The following is a 23,575-nucleotide window of genomic DNA, read 5'->3' on the forward strand; positions in this document are numbered from 1 at the left end:
TGCTTTGAGTACCCAGAAAAGAGCTATATACATGTAACAAATTATAATTTATTATTATTATTATTATTATAGAAGAACCGACCAGGACCCAACAAGTTGGTGATTATTTGACTGACTGTATTAAGGAGAACATGGCAGTTCTCCATATCCTGCTGAATCCTTCAGATACGCCTTGTAACCTGTTTTCGTCCTAAAGACTGTATTCTGGTACGGACTGGACGATCATCTGCACCAGCAAGCTACAGCAGCAGCGATCCCAGGCACTTTCGAACAATACCTGGATCATGTGCTGTGGTTGAGCGGTTCAGCCTTCACCATGGGTGAGGCTGATTCTGACATCACCGCTCAACCACCGTCCCCTGCCATCTTCATCGCCACACCTCCTATCTTTGTCCATTGTCTAGAGTCTATGCCTGCCGAGACCACCCTTCCAGAGTCTTGTCCCGCCGAGACCACCCTTCCAGAGTCTTATCCCGCCGAGACCACCCTTCCAGAGTCTCGTCTCGCCGTGACCCCCGTTCCAGAGTCTCATCCCGCCGAGATCACCCTTCCAGAATCTCGTCCCGTCGAGACCACCCTTCCGGAGCTTCTTCACGTCATGCCAGTCAAGCCTGAGCTTCTTCATGTCATTCCTGTCATGCCTGAGGCTTTGTCTCCGACCAAGATGACCCCCGCCACTCCTGAGCCTTCGTCTCCGGCCAAAATGGCCGCCGCCATGCCTGAGCCCTCGTCCCGAGTCAAGATGGCATTATGCATAATGGCTTTTATTTATCAAGAGTATAAGGGTTATATAATCATTTTAAAATGACTAATTATAATACTTGTTCAGGTGGTTGCTGGGTCACTAGTGTTAAGCCAGTTGGGCAAGGTAGCCAAGGCACACATAGCCTTAGGTCACTAGTGTTAAAGGCTTAGTTCACCCAAAAAAGAAAATTCTGTCAGTATTTACTCACCCTCATGTTGTTCCAAACACGTAAGACCTTCGTTCATCTTTGGAACACGAATTAAGATATTTTTGATGAAATCTGAGAGCTGGATCACTACTCCATAGACTTCTAAGGGATTGAAACTTGCCAGCCCCGAAAAGTTATTAAAGATGTCGTTAAAATAGTCCAAGTGACTACAGTGGCTCAATCTTAAGTTTATAAAGCGACGAGAATACTTTTTGTGCGCAAAAAAAAACAAAAATAACGACTTTATTTCAACTATTAATTTCCTTATCTGTGGGCCTCTAGTCAGTTAACTTAGTGTGATAGCGTATAGCTACGTCACACGTAGGCTCACTATTGGCCCACGCTGGTCATGTGTGTGATGCGTGTGACGTACAACAACAGAAGAACTGCGCAAAATACACAAAAAGTATTCTCGTAGTTTGATAAACTTAAGATTGAGTCACTGTAGTCACTTGGACTATTTTAATGAAATCTTTAATAACTTTTAGGTGCTGGCCAGCTTCAATCCATTAAGAAGCCTATGGAGGAGTGATCCAGCTCTCCGATTTAATCAAAAATATCATAATTCGTGTTCCGAAGATGAACGAAGGTCTTACGAGGTTGGAACAACATGAGGGTGAGTAAATACTGACAGAATTTTCATTTTTGGGTGAACTATCCCTTTAAGCCGGTCGACAAGGTAGCCAAGACGCACACAGCCATAGGTCACTAGTGCTAAGCCAGTCGATAAGGTAGCCATGGTGCACATGGTCTTAGGTCACTAGTGTTTAGCTGGTCGGCAAGGTAGCCAAGGCACACATTTTCACTCGTTGAAATTAAAGACACCGAGTGTGTCCGAGAGCGTGCTTGACAGTGCGCGTGAGAGACCGAGTGTGTCCGAGAGCACGCTCGACGGTGCGCGAGAGTGGGTCCGAGAGCACACTCGACAGTGCGCGAGAGAGACCGAGTGTGTACGGGAGCGTGGTCGACAGTGCGCGAGAGAGACCGAATGTGTCCGAGCAGAATATAGTTTGTTTATAAATAAATTACACATTTCAGCATTCAAATAATCTCTGTAGCATATTGGTATCATCTGAAATTTTGAATTAGTTTACATGGTTATAAAATAAAACTCCAAAATAACCTGCAGGGAATGTTCCAAGGAAACATCTTTGTTTGACCGGTTGTGAATACGTGCATCAAACACGACTAGAATTTGGCTCAAATAACCTCTGATGATGACGTTCTCTGTAGGTTATAAAAATAAAACCCAAAAATATTATATTTTATTATCATAATTTATGTTGGTAGGCCTACATTGTTCAGTATTATATTGAGAATACTTTTTGTTAAACTATTCACTTTTGTGAGGAAGAAAATACTTCAAGTAGGCTATACAGTATGTCTACCAGTTGTAAAGTTGTGTGAGTTTTATCATTTTAATAGGCACTACAAAGAGTGTATGTGTATGTATTTTTTTTTATTTCTATTTAATTATTTTTGGTAGGCTACATTTCTTAACTCAGTTACTTTTTGTGAGAAGTAACTAGTAACTATAACTAATTACTTTTTTAAAGTAACTTACCCAACACTGGTCATCAATCACCTGTCTGCAGATCCTTGAGATCACCTCCTTATCTCCTCTCCTGTTTCATGACAGATTCCCAAAGAAACATATACAAATTTTATTTAGACTCTGACTTTGATTAATTGAGGAACTCCTGTTATCCTTATGGTTTTGGCAGGTCTGTCATCACTGTGTTTCCTCAAAGAACGGATGGAGATCACGATTTCCGTGTTTGGAACAGTCAGCTTATAAAGTATGCTGGCTATCAGATGGAAGATGTCAGTGTGATCGGGGACCCAGCAGGTGTGGAGTTTACACAGGTAATACAAATAGAAGCTTTGAGGAGGACATATATATGTCCCCTGATTTACTTAAACTCTTACCTTAAAAAAAAATAAAATAATAGGCATTTGCCAACCATTTGCTTCTGTTAAGAAAAAATCACATTATATCTGCTGGAAATTGTGCACTCTTTATAGGTGTGTATTCAGCTTGGATGGAAACCAGAGAATGGTCACTTTGATGTGCTGCCACTAGTCCTGCAGGCGAATGGAGAGGATCCTGAACTTTTTGATATTCCTTCCGAACTGATTCTGGAGGTCCCAATAGTGCACCCAGAGTAAGTCATTTGAGTCATTTCAGAGAAAAGGGGGAGAATTTTGATTTCTAAATTTGAAAAATGTAAGAATCATAGTTTGAGAAAAGTATCTTTACAGGTTATTCTCTGATTAAATGGTGTTGTGCTTGCCTTTGTCCAGGTATGAATGGTTCAAAGATCTAAACCTCAAGTGGTATGCAGTTCCTGCAGTAGCCAACATGCTAATGGAAATCGGTGGTCTGGAATTCACAGCATGTCCTTTCAACGGCTGGTACATTGGCACAGAGATTGGAGTGAGGGATTTCTGTGACAGCCAGCGCTACAACGTTTTGGAGGTAATTCGTGTTCCCTGTCTCTTGTGGTAGCTTGGCACATCTTAATACTTTTGATACTTATGTTTTTCTTTTACTGCTTTGTGTCCTGTAGTACATTGGACAGCTAATGGGCTTGGAGACACGCAAGCTGTCTTCACTGTGGAAAGACCAGGCACTCGTGGCCATTAATGTTGCAGTGATTCATAGTTACCAGGTAAAGTGTCCTTCTACTTGTGTAGTGTTGAAATACTGATATACAAATTGATTTAAGATCATCTCACTATTATTGTATTTGAAATAATAGATATTAAAAACAGAGTTAGGAAAGAAGATAAATAATATATTTATTGGACTTTATGTTGCTATATTGCTATGCAGAAAAATAAGGTCACTATCACGGACCACCATTCAGCAAGCGAGTCCTTCATGCAGCACATGGAGACAGAAGTTCGTGTGCGTGGAGGCTGTCCAGCTGATTGGGTGTGGCTGGTTCCACCCATGTCTGGCTCCCTCACCCCTGTGTACCATCAGGAGATGCTCAACTACATCCTTTCTCCCTTTTTCTATTATCAGGTATTTTAAAGAAATGCTGTTCTTTTAAACTTAGTATTAATCACTTAAATTAAAATATCACAAAAAATATTAAGCAGCACAACTGTTTTCAACATTGATGATGATAATAATAATAATACATATAGCAGTAAAATACATATTTTACAGTTAATGATAATTCATTGGCCGATGGCAGAGATGTTTTTTGAGATATATCAATGTACACATAGACAATCATGGCAGCTTGGAAAAAGACACACCATGCCAATTTTCAAGTCAATTGGACAAACGGCTGCATAGTTATGAGCTTTTTCATGTCTTTTCAATTTTATAGCGCCACCATTTGGCCAATTGCCACGTTTTTTTTTACTGTGACCTCAGATGGAGCTCTTACATATGCCAATTTTGGTGAAATATCTAATTTCCTTTTTGAGTTATAGCCATTTAGGTAAAAGTGGGTCCTCGCACTTCAAACATTTTTGCGCCCCTTAGCGACCGTGAATCAAAATTTAAACTTTTTTTTAATTATAATTATTGATAGTCATACTCCAGAGAATCCTTCTGCACTGCTTTGGATCTGATCGGGCCAAAAACCCAGACTAGTTCGCAAAAGTAGTTTTTTTTAAAATTCCAAAATACCCCAAAATATTGCATCGGCTAATCCGATGCTTGCATTTTGTCCACCTTGAGCCAAGGCCTCCGCTTTTGAACCACTAATAATAATAATACATGTTTCTTGAGCACCAAATCAGCATACAAGAATGATTTCTGAAGAATAATTTAAGACTGAAGACATTAGAAAATCTTACCAACCCCAAACTTTTGAATATCAGTGTTTCTAAATAGAACTTTGACATTAGCAGTGTAAATATAGTGTATATGTGCTGTTTTTGTGTTTTTTTAAGGCTGATGCATGGCTAACACACAAGTGGAAAGATGAGAAGAGAGGACTTCGGAGATGTAAGGTCAGCTTCAAAGGACTGATAAGGTACTAACAGACCAGCAGCTTCTCCAAACAAAACAACACTGTACTTCATTAATTCCAACGACAAACGACATTTACATAAAATGTTTGTGTTCTTTCTTTTTAGAGCAGTGTTTTTTTCTCAAATGTTCATCAAAACAGTCATGGCCAAAAGAGTGCGCTGCACTGTTCTCTATGCCACTGAAACAGGGAAGTCACTGACCTTTGCCAAAAAACTGAAAACCATGCTCAAAAGTGCCTTCGAGGCCAGGGTAAGAAATGCTGTCTTTGAAAAATGCTTTCAAATGTTATATTATTATCAGTGCAGAATGTAAACAGCAACAAAACATGTGATATAAATCTAAGATTAATTCTTGTTTTCTAATACAGCTGGTATGCATGGAGGACTATAATTTCAGTGAACTTGAGACCGAGAGCCTTCTGATGGTGCTGACCAGTACTTTCGGCAATGGAGAAAGTCCGGGAAATGGAGTGGTATGGCCACAATTTAGTGAATAATTATATTAAAATTACATTATATAGAAATGTATAATACAAATGCTGTATACCATTCAAATTTTTATATTTTTGAAAGAAGTCCCTTATGGCTTCATTTATTTGATAAAAAATACAGTAAACCCAGTAATATTGTGAAATATTTTAATATTATTTAAAGTTGACTTCATTATCCCCATGAGAAAATGTTTGTTGCAATGAGTTTCAACATGCATACTCACAAAAATCAATGTACATAAGAAAACATCATCAAAATCATTATTATAAAAAAATACAATTGTGATACAAATACAGAGTGCAGCATAACAGCTGCGCTCTGGACCAAACTACAGGTAAGCTTCTACTTATCAAAACACAAACAAAAAAGTAAGTAGTTTATTAAAAGTCTCTATCTAAACTCAATAATCACCAGGTTTTATATAATTTTTCCAATTATACAGTATTTACACAAATGAATCTTCTGTTTTTACAGCACTGTGTGCTCTTCACTCTAAGACTGTGTTTACTATGATGCTGAAAAGAAGGAAGAAACTGCAGAGCGCTCAGTCAAGGTTTGAATCTACAATTTTACTACCTAACTCCTAGCTAACAAAAATATGTTCTAAAAATATTTTGCTAACGTTTCCATTAAGCTGTAGTAGTTGTAACGGAGACTTGGACAAGTTTGGGTTAAGGTCCATATGCAGCTTTATTATAGAAAACAGAAGAATCAACCAAACTGGCAAGGGTTGGACACCGACGGAAGACATCAATAAGGGCAAGACAATATTTGAAAAACTCAGGTGAGGAAGCCCACTGCTGGAGAGAGGAAGGAGTCGACCTGCGAATGACTCCTGGCTTGAGGAGGCATTTAACGTCGGATGCGTTCTATGAAATTAAATGATGTTTTATTAACAAAGTTCGGGAGGAGCACGCGCAGATAATTAACATGAGTGGAGAGCACTCAGCAATCAACGATAAGAGGTATCGTTCAAGAGGTAACTCAGCAGTCTCACCTCAATTCATTGACAGTTTAGCAGCATCCCTCCACCACCCCTTCCTCACACTTCTTGTCCTAACCATTTACATATGGGGGGGAAGTACTCTGGGTTTGGGCCGAATTCCGAGCTTGAAGCCCTCCCCCAGTACAGCATGCCAAATATGCATTAAACTTACTCTCTCTAATTGTATGTAAGTGTGAACTAGTGAATTGATGAGTGTGGGCTCGAGGATATCTTCAGCATTGACTCAGGACCGTTCTTCCGGACCATACAATTCTTCCATCAGATATTGCTGTTGACGCCCTCAACGTCTGGAATCCATGAGTTCTCGTACAAAATATGCCTCCTCGCCTTCCACCTGGACCTCAGAGTTTTGAGCAGCGAGACATGAAAAGTAGGAGATATACAATAATTAGCGGGTAACTGAAGACGATAGGATACAGGTGTGATCTGTCTCAGATTTTGAAGGGACCAACATACCTGCGACTGAGTTTTTTGCCACACCCATTGACTAGGAAGGTATTTGGGGCTAGGGTGGTTATGCCTTTCAGCATGTTCCTTTTGCCTTTTCACTCCTCGTTGGAAGAAGATATGTGACCCTGGACCACAAAACCAGTCTTATGGGTCATTTTCTTTAAATTGAGATTTATACATCACACGAAAGCTGAATAAATAAGCTTTCCATTGATCTATGGTTTGTTAGGATATGACAATATTTGGCCGAGATACAACCTTTTGAAAATCTGGAATCTGATGGGGCAAAAAATCGAAATATTGAGAAATTGCATTTAAAGTTCTCCAAATGAAGTCCTTAGCTACGCATTATTAATAAAAGAAAATAAATGAAATTTAGACCATTGTGAGTTCCCCACCACTAAATTCAAGTAAGTGTGTGTGTGTGTGTGTGTGTGTGTGTGTGTGCGTGCGTGTGCATGTGTGTATGAATATACGTACATGCCCGTATGTGTTTGTTTGTCTGTGTGTGTGTGTGCGCATGTCTGTTTGTGTGTATGAATATGCGTACATGCCCGTATGTGTGTGTCTGTGTGTATGTGTGGTTACAAAACCGTTCCACACATTGATCGAATTCGTCGTCTTTCAGGAATTTCACGAATTTCACGAATTCATTCAATTTCACGAATTCATCCTCCTTTGCCAAGCCAGTCTATGGACATTCTGTATCATCTGCCCAAACATTTGCGAAAAAATCATTTACTATGTTCGTTATATTATTGCTGTAATTAAGTTTAAATTGAGCAAACGCGCTAACTTAGAATCCATGGCTTGCACCGTTACCATTGCTGATTGTGTACACTGTGCACGCGAAGAAGTCCCCAGCCAATGAGAGGAGCTGTAGCAGACCGTTGCTAAGAAGAAAATGGTTTTTTTACACGAAAAGGGTTTGTTTTAACGCTCTCTATTGGCTTACTGCTCTAATGACGTTGTGGAGAGTTATGAACCCGAAAGGGGGAAATCTAAGCTTGACATAGATACCAAACTTGAGTGGGTAATTCCCAAAGAGCGGGCAGCAGCGAGCGAAGTTTGTAGGCGTGTTTTCTGACTTTTTTTTTTTGCGCGATTTTGCTGCATCCATTCACAAAAATATTTTTTATATATATTTACGGTAGGAAATTTACAAAATATCTTAATGGAACATGATCTTTACTGAATATACTAATGATTTTGGCATAAAAGAAAAATCGATAATTTTGACCGATACAGTGTATTGTTGGCTATTGCTAAAAATATACCTGTGCGACTTACGACTGGTTTTGTGGTCCAGGGTCACATATGAGCTTCTTCCCAGACTGCCTCGCTCCATCGAAGCCAGTCATTGACGGCCGGTAATTCTGTAGGTTCTCTGGACCAGGGAAACAGAGGAGGTTGCAATCCCAGAATCCCAGGCTTATGTTGACATTGGGTTGTTGGAAGAATGCTTTCCAGACCCGAGAAGTGAATTGGGTACCCTGGTCAGAGAGCATGTCCTCAGCAAGGCCGTAGAAATGAAACATAGAGTTCAGTAGGTGTTTGGCCATCTCTAAGGCTGCGGGAAGCTTGGGTAATGGGATCATTCGACATGGCTTAGGCCCTGTTTACACGAGAACGATTCCGGGTGAAAACGCAAAAATATTTTATCGGATGTGCCTTTCGTTTACACGGCGATGACGTTTTGGGGCTTAAAAACCCAAAAAAGAATTTATTTTGTAAGAGTTGCAGAGTGGGCGTAATACGTGGGTGACCCGAACTGAGGGAGGAATGAATCCAATGAAGAACCTTCTTCTGCATCATCTGTGATACGTAGATCTTATCTGGCAGGCAGTCTGGGAGAGACGGATCTTTAGTCTTGGCTTGAGTGATTTCGGTGAGGATGTCCCACTGAACAGGAGCGAGAATTAGGGATGTAGGAATAACGGATTCGGTAGGTAGGAAATCTGTTGCTCCGTCCATGAAATCTGTCGGTTGAGTTGTAGCCACGGCAGACAAAGAATGACAGGATTGTGAGGTGAATGGGTGAGGTATAAACATTTACTTATCGTTATTCCAAATAGCAGTTGCCCAGTCTAAAGCCTCCCCACTGAGCAATGAACAAACAAAAGAAACTTGACTGACATATAGGATGGAGCTGTGGTTGCTGAATTACAAACATCGAGCACTGAGTGCCGTCACATTTGTCTGGAAATGACAGTTGTGGGTTAGCGGAGACAATGCTAGTGGATGTAAAGCTTGTTAGCTGGTTCGGCAGTGGTGCAGGTGGGTCCGGTTTGGGAAGACGACGACTTTGTAGTGTATTGACTAGTTCCTCTGTTACTGATGTTAAATGATTAAGTTGTTGTTGCTGAGCTGCAAGTATGCTGGCTTGGGCTGAGACCTCTGTTGATAACTGCATGATAGCCGCTGAATCAATTTGTGGTGAAGTCTTCTGTAACGGAGACTTGGACGAGCTTGGGTTAAGATCCATGTGCAGCTTTATTGTAGAAAACAGTAGAATCAACCAAACAGGCAAGGTTCAGAAACTGGCAGAAAACATCAATAAGTGTAACAGACGTAGGCCAGTAAGAGCTGTGTGTGTAAAGAGGCGCGCTAGAGACTGACTCAAGCGGCTGTGGTCTTTAACGCCATTGTTAGCGTACCCACCTCCCACGCCCATGGTTCGTATCCCGATTGGAGCGGGTCGAGTAGGACCAGTTACATAGGGGCAAGAAAATATTTTATAGTCAGTCATAGGCAATGGATCAAGGCAGGCTTTCTTCTGTATGTTCTCTGAACGTTCAAATTGTCCAGTTTTTTAAATATTTTAGAAACGTCTACGGTTATGTATGTAACCCTCGTTCCCTGCGTAGGGAACGGAGAGGTTACGTCGGATGACGACGAATGGGGTTTCGCTTAGAAAGCCTATCAACTTCGAGTATTACAAAACGAGCCAATGGCAAAGAAATGCCATGGGTCTGCGGAATTTGCATGGCGCGACTCCGCCCCACCTCGTGGGTATAAAAGGAGGAAGCCGGCAGCAAGCAGATATTTTTCTTCACTGAGGAGCCAAGACTGAGCTCAGGCGATCCCCGCGGTACAGCGGAAAGTGGCAGGCAGACGTAACGTCTCCGTTCCCTACTCAGGGAACGAGGGTTACATACGTAACCGTAGACGTTCCCTTTCGTTGTCACTCCGAGTTACGTCGGATGACGACGAATGGGGTTACCAGTCTAATCACGCCACCTTCTCAGCTGTCTTCCAGTGCCCTGCGTAAATCGAGATCCCTGTCGAGACGGACGAAGGACTCCATTTAACACAGGAATACCAAGGTACACTGGGGAGCATATCCCAAAGTTTAGGGGAAATATGCAATTACTGCCAACCCAGAGGGGGGGACTTAGAGAATAAACATGTGACCCGAAGGAGACATATGGAGAACACTGGGGTGTCCGGCCGCAGGTGGAATATTTCAACCCCAGGGGTGGCAAGGTGGCTTGCCAAGGGAAAGACACATGCTCAAAGAGGCTTACAGTGGAAATACACATGTGGGGGTCGCTCAGAGGAGGGACCATGCACACGGGAGGCACCTAGCCGACGCGCAGGCAATAGACACTGGCGCCGACGTCAGGAGTGCTGGAGGAGCTCAGGGCTTTCGGGGAAGCTCACCTGAGGAGAATATCGCACGTATCCAGTCCGTGGAGTGGAATGGCGAGCAAGCGAAGACACCTGAGCGGGTCCGGTACTAGCTGGTTGAAGCGAGTACGCGAGAGGACACTGGCTCCACTCGGAGATTATAGAATCTGGCGAATGTGTTAGGTGTCGCCCAGCCTGCAGCTCTGCAGATGTCTGTTAGCGAGGCGCCATGCGCTAGAGCCCAAGAGGATGCCACTCTCCGGGTGGAGTGGGCAGTCACACCAAGGGGGCACGGTCGACCTTGCTGCTGGTATGCCAAAGCAATGGCTTCCACTATCCAGTGAGACAACCTTTGCTTGGAGAGAGGCTTTCCCTTCAGCTTCCCACCATAATAGACAAAGAGCTGGTCTGAGGTCCTGAAACACTGCGTCCTGTCTACATAGGCGCGGAGAGAGCGCGTACTGGACAGAGCAGTGCCAAGGCTGGGTCTGCCTCCTCCGGGGGCAGCGCTTGCAGGTTCACCACCTGGTCCCGGAAGGGAGTGGTAGGAACCTTGGGCACATATCCAGGCCGGGGTCTCAGGATCACGTGAGAGTAAGCCGGCCCGAATTCCAAGCACGCTTCGTCAACGGAGAATGCGTGCAGGTCCCCTACCCTCTTGATGGAGGCCAGAGCAACCAGGAGCGCTGTCTTCATAGACAGGAATTTAAGCTCGACTGATTGCAGTGGCTCAAACGGAGCACTCTTCAGGGCAGTTAGAACCACTGAGAGGTCCCAAGAGGGAACGAGAGGAGGCCGAGGCGGATTTAGTCTCCTCGCTCCTCTCAGGAACCTGATGACCAGGTTGTGGTTCCCCACCGACTTACCTTCGATGAGGTCATGGTGTGCGGCAATAGCGGCAACATAGACCTTCAGGGCGGAGGGAGACAGCCTTCGCTCCAGCACCTGTTGAAGGAAGGAAAGCACAACGCTGATCGAGCATCTCCGGGGGTCTTCTCGGTGGGAAGAGCACCAGCTGACGAAGAGGTTCCACTTCAACGCATAGACGTTTCTCGTGGACGACGCCCTAGCGGAAGTGATGGTAGCCACCACCGCTGATGGTAGGGAACTCAAACCTGCCTCGTCCCGTCGAGGAGCCACACGTAGAGGTTCCAGAGATCGGGACGAGGGTGCCATAGGGTGCCCCGTCCCTGAGAAAGAAGGTTCTTCCTCAGAGGGATCGGCCAGGGAGGTGCTGTCGCGAGGAGTACTAGTTCGGGGAACCAGGTCCGGTTGGGCCAGTAAGGGGCAACCAGGATGACCTGCTCCTCGTCCTCCCTGACCTTGCGCAAGGTCTGCGCAAGAAGGCTCACTGGGGGAAACGCATACTTGCGGCCCTGCGGCCAGCTGTGCGCTAGAGCATCCGTGCCAAGCGTGCCCTCGGTCAGGGAATAAAACTGGGCGCAATGGGTCGAGTCGTGGGAGGCAAACAGATCTATCTGTGCGTCCCCGAACTGGTCCCAAATCAGCTGGACCGACTGGGGATGGAGTCGCCATTCTCCAGGGAGTGGCTGAAGCCATGAGAGCTCGTCGGCTGCACAGTTCAGCGCTCCGGGAATGAAAATGGCTCGAAGCGACCTCAGATGCTTCTGACTCCGTAGGAGGAGGTGGCAGGCGAGTTGTGACATACAGCGCGAGCGTAGACCACCTTGACGGTTGATGTACGCTCAACAGGGGCTGGAGCAAAGGATGTCTCCCTCCACCCTGAAGGTCTATGTTGCCGCTATTGCCGCACAAGTCGCTCGCTACTGTGGCGGTATTGTCTGATCGGACTAGTACGTGTTGACCCCTGAGCAGTGCCCGAAAGCGGTGCAGGGCAAGGCGTACTGCCAACAACTCGAGGCAATTGACATGCCATAGCCGCTGGGGTCCTGTCCAGGAACCCGCAGCAGCATGTCCATTGCACATGGCGCCCCAGCCCGTGGTGGAGGCATCTGTTGAGACAACAACATGCCGGGAAGCTCGTTCCAGGGGGACGCCTGCCCTGAGAAAACTGAGGTTCGACCACGGGGTGAAGAACTGACGGCAGGTCGGAGTAACTGGTACTCGGAGCGTGCCGTGTTGCCATGCCCACCACGGGACTCGGTCGCGAAGCCAAAGCTGAAGCGGTCTCATATGAAGCAATCCGAGCGGTGTGACCGCGGCTGCAGATGCTATATGCCCCAGGAGCCTCTGAAAGAGTTTCAGTGGAACCGCACTCCTGCCCTTGAACTGTCTCAGGCAAGTCAGCAGTGACTGCGCGCGCTCGCTCGTAAGCTGCGCAGACATGGCGACCGAGTCGATGTCCATACCGAGAAAAGAGATCATCTGCACGGGGCAAAGTTTGCTCTTCTCCCAGTTGACCCGAAGGCCCAGACGAGCTAGGTGCCGAAGCACTAGGTCCCTGTGTTCGCAAACCTGATCTCGAGAGTGAGCTAGGATCAGCCAGTCGTCGATATAACTCAGGATGCGAACCCCGTGTTCCCGAAGGGGAACAAGGGCAGCCTCGACGACCTTTGTGAAGATGCGAGGAGACAGGGCTAGCCCGAAAGGGAGAACCGCGTACTGGTATGCCTGCCCCTCGAAAGCAAACCGGAGGAACGGTCTGTGTCGAGGAAGAATGGAGACATGAAAGTAGGCGTCCTTCAGGTCGATCGCTGCAAACCAATCCTGGGGCCGTATGCATTTGAAAACGTGTTTGGCGGTGAGCATCTTGAACGGCATCCTGTGAAGGGAGCGGTTCAGTACGCGCAAGTCCAGGATTGGCCGTAACCCACCGGTTTTCTTGGGGACAATGATATAGGGGCTGTAGAAGCCGGACCTCATCTCGGCTGGAGGGACAGTCTCGATTGCACCCTTCGCCAGCAGGGTGGCAATCTCTGCTCTCATGATGGGGCATTGCCACCGACCAAAGTGGAGCGGACTCCCCTGAAGCGGGGAGGAGGCCGTGCGAACTGAATCGCATAACCGAACCTGATGGTCCGCGCGATCCAGCGGGACAGACGGGGAAGCTCTAACCAGGCTCCCAGGAACTGAGCGGGACCATGCCAACCACAGGCGTCCCCCTGGAGGGGCAGCGAAGCGGAGTAACTGGCCCAGACGTGGATCGGCATAGCGGCCCGGTGTGGGGGTACAGTTAGCAACCGCGCCCTGGCAGAGGGGCCCAGGGGAGGACCAGGCTGGTCGTCCCGCGGGGGCCTGCTCTGCCAGGGGTCTGGCGACAGAGGGGGACAAGGGCGAAGCGGTCCGTGGACGGCACGCCGTGTCAACCGCCTCTGGAACAGAGGGGGGCGAGGAGAGCACGGCTCGTGGGCGGCGCTCTGTGTCGCCCGAGAACTCTGTGAGCTCAGGGAAGAGGGGATTGTTTCTGACTTTAACCACATTAGGGTGCTGCCCACCCGTGGGTGAGCAGCGTGGAGTGGAGAACAAAAGATTGTCCCCCGGCCCTCCACCGGGGGAAGAAGTGGTCCTGCTACCACCTCCTGAGAAACAACCATCATCCCTGAGCAGCCCGTGTCAGGAGCGCCGCTTGGCCCGGCGTTTAGCGGGGGGCGGGGCAGGAGAGACGCGATGGTCATGTTCCCACAGAGAGAACATGAGTCATCCACGAGCGCTGCTCTAGCATGATCAATGCCCAAACATACTATGCAACGCTCGTGCCCATCAGAGTCCGATACCAATCTGCCGCAACCAGAAGTACACGGGCGAGACATCTTTAAAAAGACGTGCCACGTGTAAGCTCTTTTTGTGAGAGAAAACTCAAGTGTTGAAGCACCCGGGGAGAACGCACCGACTGGCAGACCACTGCAACAGATCAGCAGGAAGCACGCTCTCGCCGTAGATCGGAGTCACACCAACACTCGAGGTACTCGTTTGTAAAGCTGACAATTCAGAGATGGCTTATGGAGAGAAGAATACACTTGGCTCCGAAGCGAAAACATATCTGCTTGCTGCCGGCTTCCTCCTTTTATACCCACGAGGTGGGGCGGAGTCGCGCCATGCAAATTCCGCAGACCCATGGCATTTCTTTGCCATTGGCTCGTTTTGTAATACTCGAAGTTGATAGGCTTTCTAAGCGAAACCCCATTCGTCGTCATCCGACGTAACTCGGAGTGACAACAAAAGAGAACTTTACTTTTCTTTTCTTTTTTTTTGGTTAATTGAACTTTAAGGGAAAATGCCATTTATTGCCAATTATTATGGGAATGCTACTTTTAAATATTACCTGAACTTTCTGAAACAAGTAGTAACATTTAAACAAACAAACAAAAAATGTTAGATGAATATCCAACTAAAATGTTTCAGAATATTTTTCAATGGACATTAATTTTTTTCCATGGACATTATTCCATGGACAATATTTTTTCCAAAACATTATATAAATAATGTTTTTATGTTAATGTTTTGAGAACATTATTAAAGACCAGACAATTTTGATTTAACATTCTATTAATGTTACTGGAAGAACATTTGTTTATAATATTGAGAGAACCTTGCCAGAATGTTAGGTAAAGTTATGAGAACATTCACTATCAGCTGAGCTTGTACACATTTCTGACAGTGCTGTTTTTCAAATTATATATTCTATTTTCAGTCGTTCTACAATCCTGGTTGAGCTGAAGATGGATGGAAACACAGAGGTCTTGAACTTTGCCCCTGGAGATCATGTGGGAATTTTTCCAGTGAATTCTGCAGAGTTGGTGGATGGTATTGTGAAGCATCTCCCAGATGCCCCTCCTATTAACCAGAGCCTTCACCTGGAGTCCCTCTCTGACTCTAGCCCTGGTAACAACCACTAATGGCAGTTATAATAAACTATATGCAAGTATATTTGAGAAGAGGCCCAAAATCCAAGCTTATTGTTATGACTTTAAGTTTTATTATTGTTATTTTCTGTGTTGTCTTTCAGTGGAAATGAGATGGCAGAAAGATGAATGTATCCCTGCTTGCACTCTGGTCCAGGCTCTTACACACTTCCTTGATTTCACAACTCCACCTTCACAAAGCCTCCTGCGCAAACTCTCTACAGTGGCAGTCAGGCAGAGGATCGCAAACGTCTTGAGGCACTTGCATCGGTTATTGCGTTACATTCTTTCTTTATAAGAATTTAAAGGGACATTTGTTTATAATTTTATTCTAAATTACACATATTACCATTTACAGCATTCTATCATTTCTCCATAGGATTTCCAGGAATATTCTACATGGAAAGATTTCTAGAGGCCCACCTTCTTGGAGGTGCTTGGAGAATTTCCCTCTCTAAAAGTCCCTACCGCCTTCCTTCTCAGCCAGCTTCCTCTGCTCAAGCCCCGCCTTTACTCTGTCAGCTCCTCATTGGACCGTCATCCAAACGAGCTGCACCTCACAGTGTCTGTGGTGGAGTACCAAACCCAGGGTATGATACTAAACACGTAGAAAACATACAAAACAAAGACATTGGATAATTCTTTTATAATCAAACACCACGTGAGATGTAAGTATAACGTTGTGTTCTGTTGTATCGTAGATGGAGAAGGCCCAATGCGTTATGGCACCTGCAGCACATGGCTTAATACCATCAAACGGGGATACACAGTTCCCTGCTTCATTCACCGGTACCGATGATAGATAGTTAAATGCTGAACATGAATATCTCATTTAAATATTTATAAAGGCATTTTAACATTCTGTTCTCATCTTAAAAACATAGAAAAACTTGACTTGTAATGCTCATTATTTCAGCTCAGGTGGGTTCCATCTCCTAGAAGACCCCATCACTCCAGTTATTCTGATAGGCCCACTGTGGGTGGCACCGGCACACCCTGGCACACCCGTGGCTACGCCTATGTGATAGGGGCTGGCAGTGGTATTGCTCCTTTCCGCAGCTTCTGGCAAAAGCGCATTCCCGACATGAAAAAGACAGGTAATACATTTGAGCTCTGAATTTAAGCTCATGAAGTTTAGACACAAAAGCTTTTTATGACTCTTGCCTTGAGACATTGAGGTTCTATCGATCCAAACCAGTTATCACAATATCCTGTATTTTATTTGACCAGTTATGCACTACTGTTCAAAGGTTTGGTGTCAGTAGGATAAAAAAAAACAAAAAAACAACAACACTTTTATTCGGTATAAATCAGAAGTGACAGAAAAGGATTTTACATTGTTTCATTTTTTCTCCTCACATTTATAAATATCACATTTCCACAAAACTAATATGCATCATAGTTGTTTTCAAAATTGAAACATAAATAATGTTTCTCGAGCAGCAAATCAGCATGTTAAAATGATTTCTGAAAGATCATGTGAAACTGAGACACGGAGTAATGATGCTGAACATTCAGCTCTGCCATCACGGCAATAAATGAAATTTCAACGATATATTCAAAGAGAAAACAATCATTTTAAATTGTAATATCATTGTACAATATTCCTGTATTTACTGTATTTTTGATTAAATAAATACAGCCTTGGTGAGCATAAGATTTCTTACTGACCCCAAACTTTTAAAGTAACACTATGTAGTTTTTTAACCATCATAATATATTTCCAAGACCCTTGTGATGGTACATCGACTTACAATAGGTTAAATGACATGTCTGCCATAGCTGACGTGGTCTGTATCGCTTTTACTGGCACTAAATAACTTCGGGTTTAGGGTAGTAACCGGAGCACAAAAAGATTTACAAAATTCGACTGCTTTACGGCATACATAGTTTTTCTTCGTTTGTGATGTCTTTCATAAAATCATGCATCATACTCTACCTTGTCTGTGGCCATTGTTGATTCCAAAGGCGGTGCTGGATAAACAGCGAGCATGCGCGTACGACAGTAGGCTGCGGTAGGCTAAATTATTTACGACAGCGGTAATGGACAATTCCGCTTCCAACCTGTAGGGCGACCGCAGAGGAAAAATTCCTTGGTGTTGCTTTAAACAGTACTGTTGTATATTGTAGGTATTTTAGTTAAAATAAAACTGTCTGTAGTTATTTGTATTATAAATCCTCAAAGTTTTAATCTTAGATTAATTTCTTTATTTAATTGACAAATTGTTAGGTCTGCAAATGACTCCTATGACACTGCTATTTGGATGTCGTGATTCAGAAAAAGACCATCTGTATAAAGTAGAAACTCTGAAGTTGAGACTTGATGGCATTCTGGACAATATCAATTCAGCTTATTCTCGCCAGCCTGGTAAACCAAAGGTACATCCCTAAAGTTCAGTTCATGCTGTACTATACTCAAAATAATTATTTATTTACTTTCTGTGTCAAAATTCAGTAGGGTTTTTTCAGTCTGTTCTCACTGTTCATCAGATGCGCTTACACTATTATCATTTTGTGTCTTCTGTCTGTAACCAAGCTTGTGTTGTTTGGAACAGATGTATGTGCAAGATGTCTTGAAGGAGCAGCTATCTGAAAAGGCCTTGGAGGTTCTACACAAGAATGCAGGTCATCTGTATGTCTGTTGTGGCATGAACATGGCCCGTGATGTTGCTAGCACTTTGCAAGATATCCTGGCGAATAAAACAGGCATGACCATCACAGAAGCTGAAGAATATCTAGAGAGGTTGAAGGTGTGATTCATTATTTCAATCCTCATGTCCTTGTATGAACTGCTTTGTTACCAGTGAACTCACACCATCATGATATTTTTGTTGGCAGGTGGAGAAGAGATACCATGAAGAAATTTTTGGAGCCTAATAGCAGAGATCTGCTGCATCATGTAAAGTAAAATCACAGTTTTACCACTAGCTGTGATACTGAGAACCAAATTTAATTAATGTGATTCTAATGTTTTTCCACTATTTATGTTCTTTAACTGTTTTAAACTGATGCAAATATAGTTTTTCTTTTTTTCCATCAAACGGGATTGATTACACATGTATCCTTATAGTAGGTGGGCAAGGGCTGTGATTTAAAATGCTCTATTTTAAGAGGAAACTTTATGCCTTTAGTTTATTGAGCGCATTTCTTTTGTTTATATTTCATTTCTGAAAGACACTTACATTTTCTAATGTGTTCATGTACTGTATTACTATTTGTTCAAATTGATAGTTCTAAGCAGCAATAAGTCACCAGCATTTGATAATTTATACTCTTTTTGTATTAATAATCTTTTCTAAATAATTTATTGGCAAAATGGACTTAGGGCAACACCTACAAATAAATGTGAGCATTTATGAAATGTAAACAACTTCAATAAATAAGTTGTCAGATATTAATAAAATGTTTCTATTTGATAATTTGATTAAATCAAATTAATATCAATATAACCAGCAAGACAGGTAGTTAAGGTAAACCCCCACAAACAGTCATATAGCCTACTTAGCAAAACATCACAAACAGCAACACATAGCAAATATTGCCAAGATGAATAATTGACTTTGTATGAGGGAGGTTGCAATTGGCATTGCACTTGAGATTGACATTTCAAACATTCTACAAACAAACATTTTTATAGGTTTATATTAGTTTATATATTTTATAATGTAATAATTTCACAGCTAATCTACAAATGAATGTAGAGACAACATAAAGACAGTATATTTTAAATACTTGTTTAATGGCATCTTTTTATGAATGAAGGTCAGTAGACCTATGAATGATACTAATACAGCTATTGATGTCTGGATAAAAAAACATTTTTCCCCCCTAATTTTAAACATTAATTATGGCCATCCAACATGACAGTGTAATTGAAAGCCGGTAATTGAAAACTACAAACAATCATCAAATAAACCCATAATAAATGTCATATTTACTTTTGCCCTTTCTGTAGGATGTAACGTTATAACTTATACATTATCCTCACCTTGCATCACTTCACATAACAGCTGCTGCTGTAGCGGCATGTATCCCTAACAGAAGGCGTAAAAAAGTTTGTCATTTTTGGCAGCGTTGCCAAATACATATAGGCGTCTTTTTTCTTTTATTTGAGCCGCTTGGGTAACTTCGTTTTATTTTCGCGTTTAGACTCGTCTTGCTTCGTTGTGTACTTCCAAGTCCTCCTGTCATTGTGTGTTTATCTTTCGCCGTTTCGCGCCTCAGTGCTCACCGTTACAGACTAGTCCATTCCATTGAGAAATTAAGGGGTGTTATGTGTAGGGACAGATAACCTTGAACTGGACATTTTAACTACTACAACATTTCAATGTATTTCTTAAGAACATTAATAACATTTACTATGCTTTTGAAGTGTTCACGATGCTTTTTCTTTTTTTTTTTTTTTAGGTTGGTTGGGGGCCCCCCTACTACGACCGCTGTAAGGGGGCCCCAAGCAGCCGCCTACCTATGCCTCTATGTTAAGACCGCCACTGGTCACCCTGACGATTTATGTATGACACCACTGCCATGTTGTCCGTCCGGTAGAGATGCACGGATGGGCTATTATTTCATCCGTAACCGCATCACAAAACTCATCATCCGTCCGCCATCCATCCGCACCAACGTTCCATCCGCAATCCGCTGATTGGGCGATACAAGGCGCTGCTGATAACAGCTGCGAGACTAGAAAGCTCTCAGAATATCAGCAGTGAACTCCGTCTCCGATCGGCGCAGGGACAAAGATAACAATATTTAAAAATGTATACATATATTTTTCATTTAATTGGTTCAACCGCCCACCACCCGCCCAAATTTAATTAAAATATTTTTTTTCGTCAAATCTCCTGCCCGATCTGCGGTTTATCTGCGGAGTCCGCGGCTGTAACCGCCAACCTTGCCTCTCTACCGTCCGGACCAAGATGTGGTGTCCCGCCAGGTGCGGGAGGAAGGTTTTCAGGGCTAGAAAGACTGCTCTCATTTCGAGGCAGTTGATATGTAGGCGCTTCTCCGGCCTGCCCTCGTACAGAGCTAGGTTAGCCCCAACCTAGGTCAGAGGCATCTGTTAAAATTACCTTCATCCTCGAGACTAGACCCATGCTGGTACTAGCTGGTGGTTTTCCAAGAGGCCAGGGCTTTGATACAGCTGGGGTCCACCCTGATGTGCAGGCGGAGTGCTGGGTCTATGCATTTCGTAAACGTACGAGGTGCCAGTGACAGCCCGTATGGTAGGACTGTGTACTGGTAAGTCTGCCTCTCGAAGGCGAATCTCAAGAATGGCCTGTGATGGGGAGTTATCTGGATATGAAAGTAAGCATCTTTCATATCCACTGACAAAAAAAAATCTCCTGGGCGAAATTGCGAGAGGATTTGTTTGGTTGTTAGCATCCTAAATGGCCATCTCATGAGGGCCTTGTTCAGGTGTCTGAGATATAGAATGGACCTGAGGCCATCACCCTTTTTCATGAGGAAGTAATGGCTGTAAAAGCCTGACTCGCTTAGTGATGGGGGAACTGTCTCGACAGCTCCCTCTGCTAGAAGATTTGATACTTCAGTGCGGAGAACGTGAGCCATGTTGCTCCTTACTGATGTCTCGACTACGACATGAAAGCACAGAGGTCTGTGAGCGAATTGGTGCGAGTAACCTCGTTTAATTACATTCAGCACCCATTTTGACTCATCGGGCACCATTGACTGCAGTTTGAACATTTTCAGCTGCCTGAGCTAAAGAGGGGGCTGGGGAAGGTGCACAAGCTCTTTTTGAAGGTGGTTTGGCCGTGGCGGGACTTAACCCTTCTCTTTTCCTTCCTGTCATCCGACAAGGAAGGCTTCCGATGCTCAGGTTCCAACACAATCTTGGGTCGGGGGGCCTGGCGTTCCGGGAACAGGTAGCGCCTGGCTGGCTTAGGGGGCCGATGGGTTTCAACGCTGGGCGGGGCTGAGAAACCTAGCTGGCTGAGAGGGCAGATTTTTCTTGGGGTGGCCCGAAGCCGAACTGGAACGTTTTGGCAAGAAGTGTTGCATGGTCAGCGAAGACTTCTGTGCTTCGGAGAAGCGCTCAGAGAAGACCGAAGAGGCCGGTGTTGGAGATTGGAGAGTCCAGGAAAGCAGTCCTGTCTGCATCCTTAATCTCAGTCAGGTTGAGCCAGAGGTGGAACTCTAACACAACTGGACTGGCCATACTCCTTCCAGTCGCCAGGCTGGTGGTCTTAGTGGTGCGCAGAGCTAGATCGGTGGCTCTGTGCAGGTCCCTAAAGGCATCAGGGTCCGGTTCAGACTCATCCATGGAGCGGAGGAATTTGGCCTGGAACACCTGGAGGACCGTCATGGTGTGCAGGGCCGATGCAGCTTGGCCAGCGGAGGTGTAAGCTCAGCCAGCGATAGCTGAGGTGGTTCTGCAGGGTTTTAGATGGGTGAGCCGCCTTGGATCTTCATCCAATAGCGGTGGGTGGGCAGAGGTGCGCGGCCAGATAGGGGGGGCAGGGTCAACGACTGAGCCCGACCACTCCTCGCCCTCGAATGCAGCCAAAGAAAGGCTCTCATCGCCTTCCTCCGATCCACCGAATGAGACGAGGCCGGCCGCTTGCAGAGAGGGGCACTGGTCCGTCTGTGTGAATAACACCGGTGAAGGGGTCTCTTGAGGAGAGAGCGAGGCACGTGGGGTGGGGGCCGGCGTGGACTTGCTTGTCTCAACTCGCTCAGGCATCCTCTGGCCCCCAATGAGGGCGGGAAACGGGAGGGTGCGAGAGGCGGGGCCGCCCTCTGATTTGAAGAAGGCCAGCCGCGAGCACAGGGTGGAGAGCGACATACTCTCGTAGTACAGGTTCCGCATCCCTGGATCCCAGGCATGAAACACATTCACTGTGTCCATCCGTGTCATGCAGAGGGGCTCTGCATGAAGCACAGTTTGGACGCGGCATTGCCGTTGAAATTTGTTCTTTTAACAGAGTGTCGCAGCGGCGAGCACACTGTGCATTTTAAAGGATATACAGGCTTTTCGCCGGATGCGAGCAGGAGAACGGCGAATCAGAAGAGGCGGCGTCAACTCGAGAAGCTTTGAACAGGAGGTCGCCATCCGCTGAACTGCTATGCAGAGTCGCTCATTCTGCTGCTCGGGCTCGTTGGCAAAGGCTTCAGCAGGAGAATCAGTGAAGAGAGTTCGCTGAAGGAGATTAAATATGATTCCTATGGCGAAATGGGCCACTTATATAGTCAGTTTTCACACCCATTCCGGCGCATGTGAGACGCGAAGCATCCTGATAGGATCGCGCTGCTTTGTTATAGGTTTGTGCAGTTCCTGCAGCCCAGCCAATTAGCGAGCTAGTCAGCTGTGTGCTGTACAGCTGCACTGTGTTTTAAAATAAAGGCTTCAATATTCTCGAGAAAAGGAGTTTTCCCATAGCGTATAGCTACGCAATACGAAGTGAACGTTCTCTGAGGCAGGTTCCCTTTCAGTCAGTCACGTTCTACGCTACGTAAGAATGACTGACACATTGGGATCTTGCCTGAGAGCCCAATCACCTTTCAGTGTAAACTAAACAAGCCAATTCACATTAGCGTGCGAGATTTGCATTGTGCACCCTGCCACCATAGAGGGTAGTGAGGATGGAAGAAGCACCAGCTCGGTTTCGGGCAGAAACAGGCTGCCTCTGCCCTGCACACAATGGCCCTACTGCAAGTATACCAGGCCAAGGCACTTAAAGACTTGCATAAGGTGTAGTTCTGACCCAGGTTTTATGCAGGAAGTGCACACAGTGACGGGCGTCGCCCTATGTGCGATGAAAGTCACTGCACGGTCCTTGGGCCAAGCGATGTCAACTATGGTGGTCCAAGAACTTAATCCATAGCTGAACTTGGCGTATATGAGGGAGATCGACAAATATAACTTTCTGGACTCCCCGATCTCCCAGGCTGGCCGCTTCGGCAACGAGGTAGAGAACTTTGTCCAACAGTTTTCGGCCGCACAGAAGCACATGCAGATGATCAGACACATCATGCCCAGGCGGCCTGCTGCTGTCATTCCCCATGCGTTTTCCACCTCCACTCCCGCACAGCATCAGCCTTCACCCAGGCCCCAGTGTGGAGCTGGCTGCCGGAAAGCGGCACAGCCCGTCCCTGCAATACCCATCAAGCGTTAGAGCAAGTGGCCCTGAGACAGGCGTCCCAGAGATGGAGGAATCAGCTCTTCGGGAGATGGTGACCCTAGAGGAGGGCCGGGTGGAGAATCT

The 23,575-nt window shown here is 45.2% G+C and overlaps 1 pseudogene across 1 annotated transcript in view; it reads left to right on the forward strand.

The window, feature by feature from the left end:
* Positions 1–18,751, forward strand: part of LOC143738906 (nitric oxide synthase, inducible-like) — a 38,896-nt pseudogene extending 20,145 nt beyond the window's left edge. Inside the window, exons 6-24 of the transcript XR_013204074.1 lie at positions 2,678–2,819; positions 2,979–3,118; positions 3,258–3,432; positions 3,524–3,625; positions 3,790–3,984; positions 4,869–4,951; positions 5,055–5,199; positions 5,318–5,422; positions 5,730–5,775; positions 5,916–5,994; positions 15,140–15,330; positions 15,455–15,620; positions 15,730–15,940; positions 16,052–16,139; positions 16,267–16,319; positions 16,379–16,447; positions 17,581–17,729; positions 17,906–18,100; positions 18,189–18,751. The product of XR_013204074.1 is annotated as a nitric oxide synthase, inducible-like (transcript). The remainder of the gene's footprint in view (positions 1–2,677; positions 2,820–2,978; positions 3,119–3,257; positions 3,433–3,523; positions 3,626–3,789; positions 3,985–4,868; positions 4,952–5,054; positions 5,200–5,317; positions 5,423–5,729; positions 5,776–5,915; positions 5,995–15,139; positions 15,331–15,454; positions 15,621–15,729; positions 15,941–16,051; positions 16,140–16,266; positions 16,320–16,378; positions 16,448–17,580; positions 17,730–17,905; positions 18,101–18,188) is intronic.
* The last annotated feature ends 4,824 nt before the right edge of the window (positions 18,752–23,575 follow it).

The sequence above is a fragment of the Siphateles boraxobius genome, unplaced genomic scaffold (genome assembly GCF_051911475.1).
Source record: "Siphateles boraxobius isolate OS27281-9 unplaced genomic scaffold, OSU_SipBor_1 16, whole genome shotgun sequence".
NCBI classification, from domain to species: domain Eukaryota; kingdom Metazoa; phylum Chordata; class Actinopteri; order Cypriniformes; family Leuciscidae; genus Siphateles; species Siphateles boraxobius.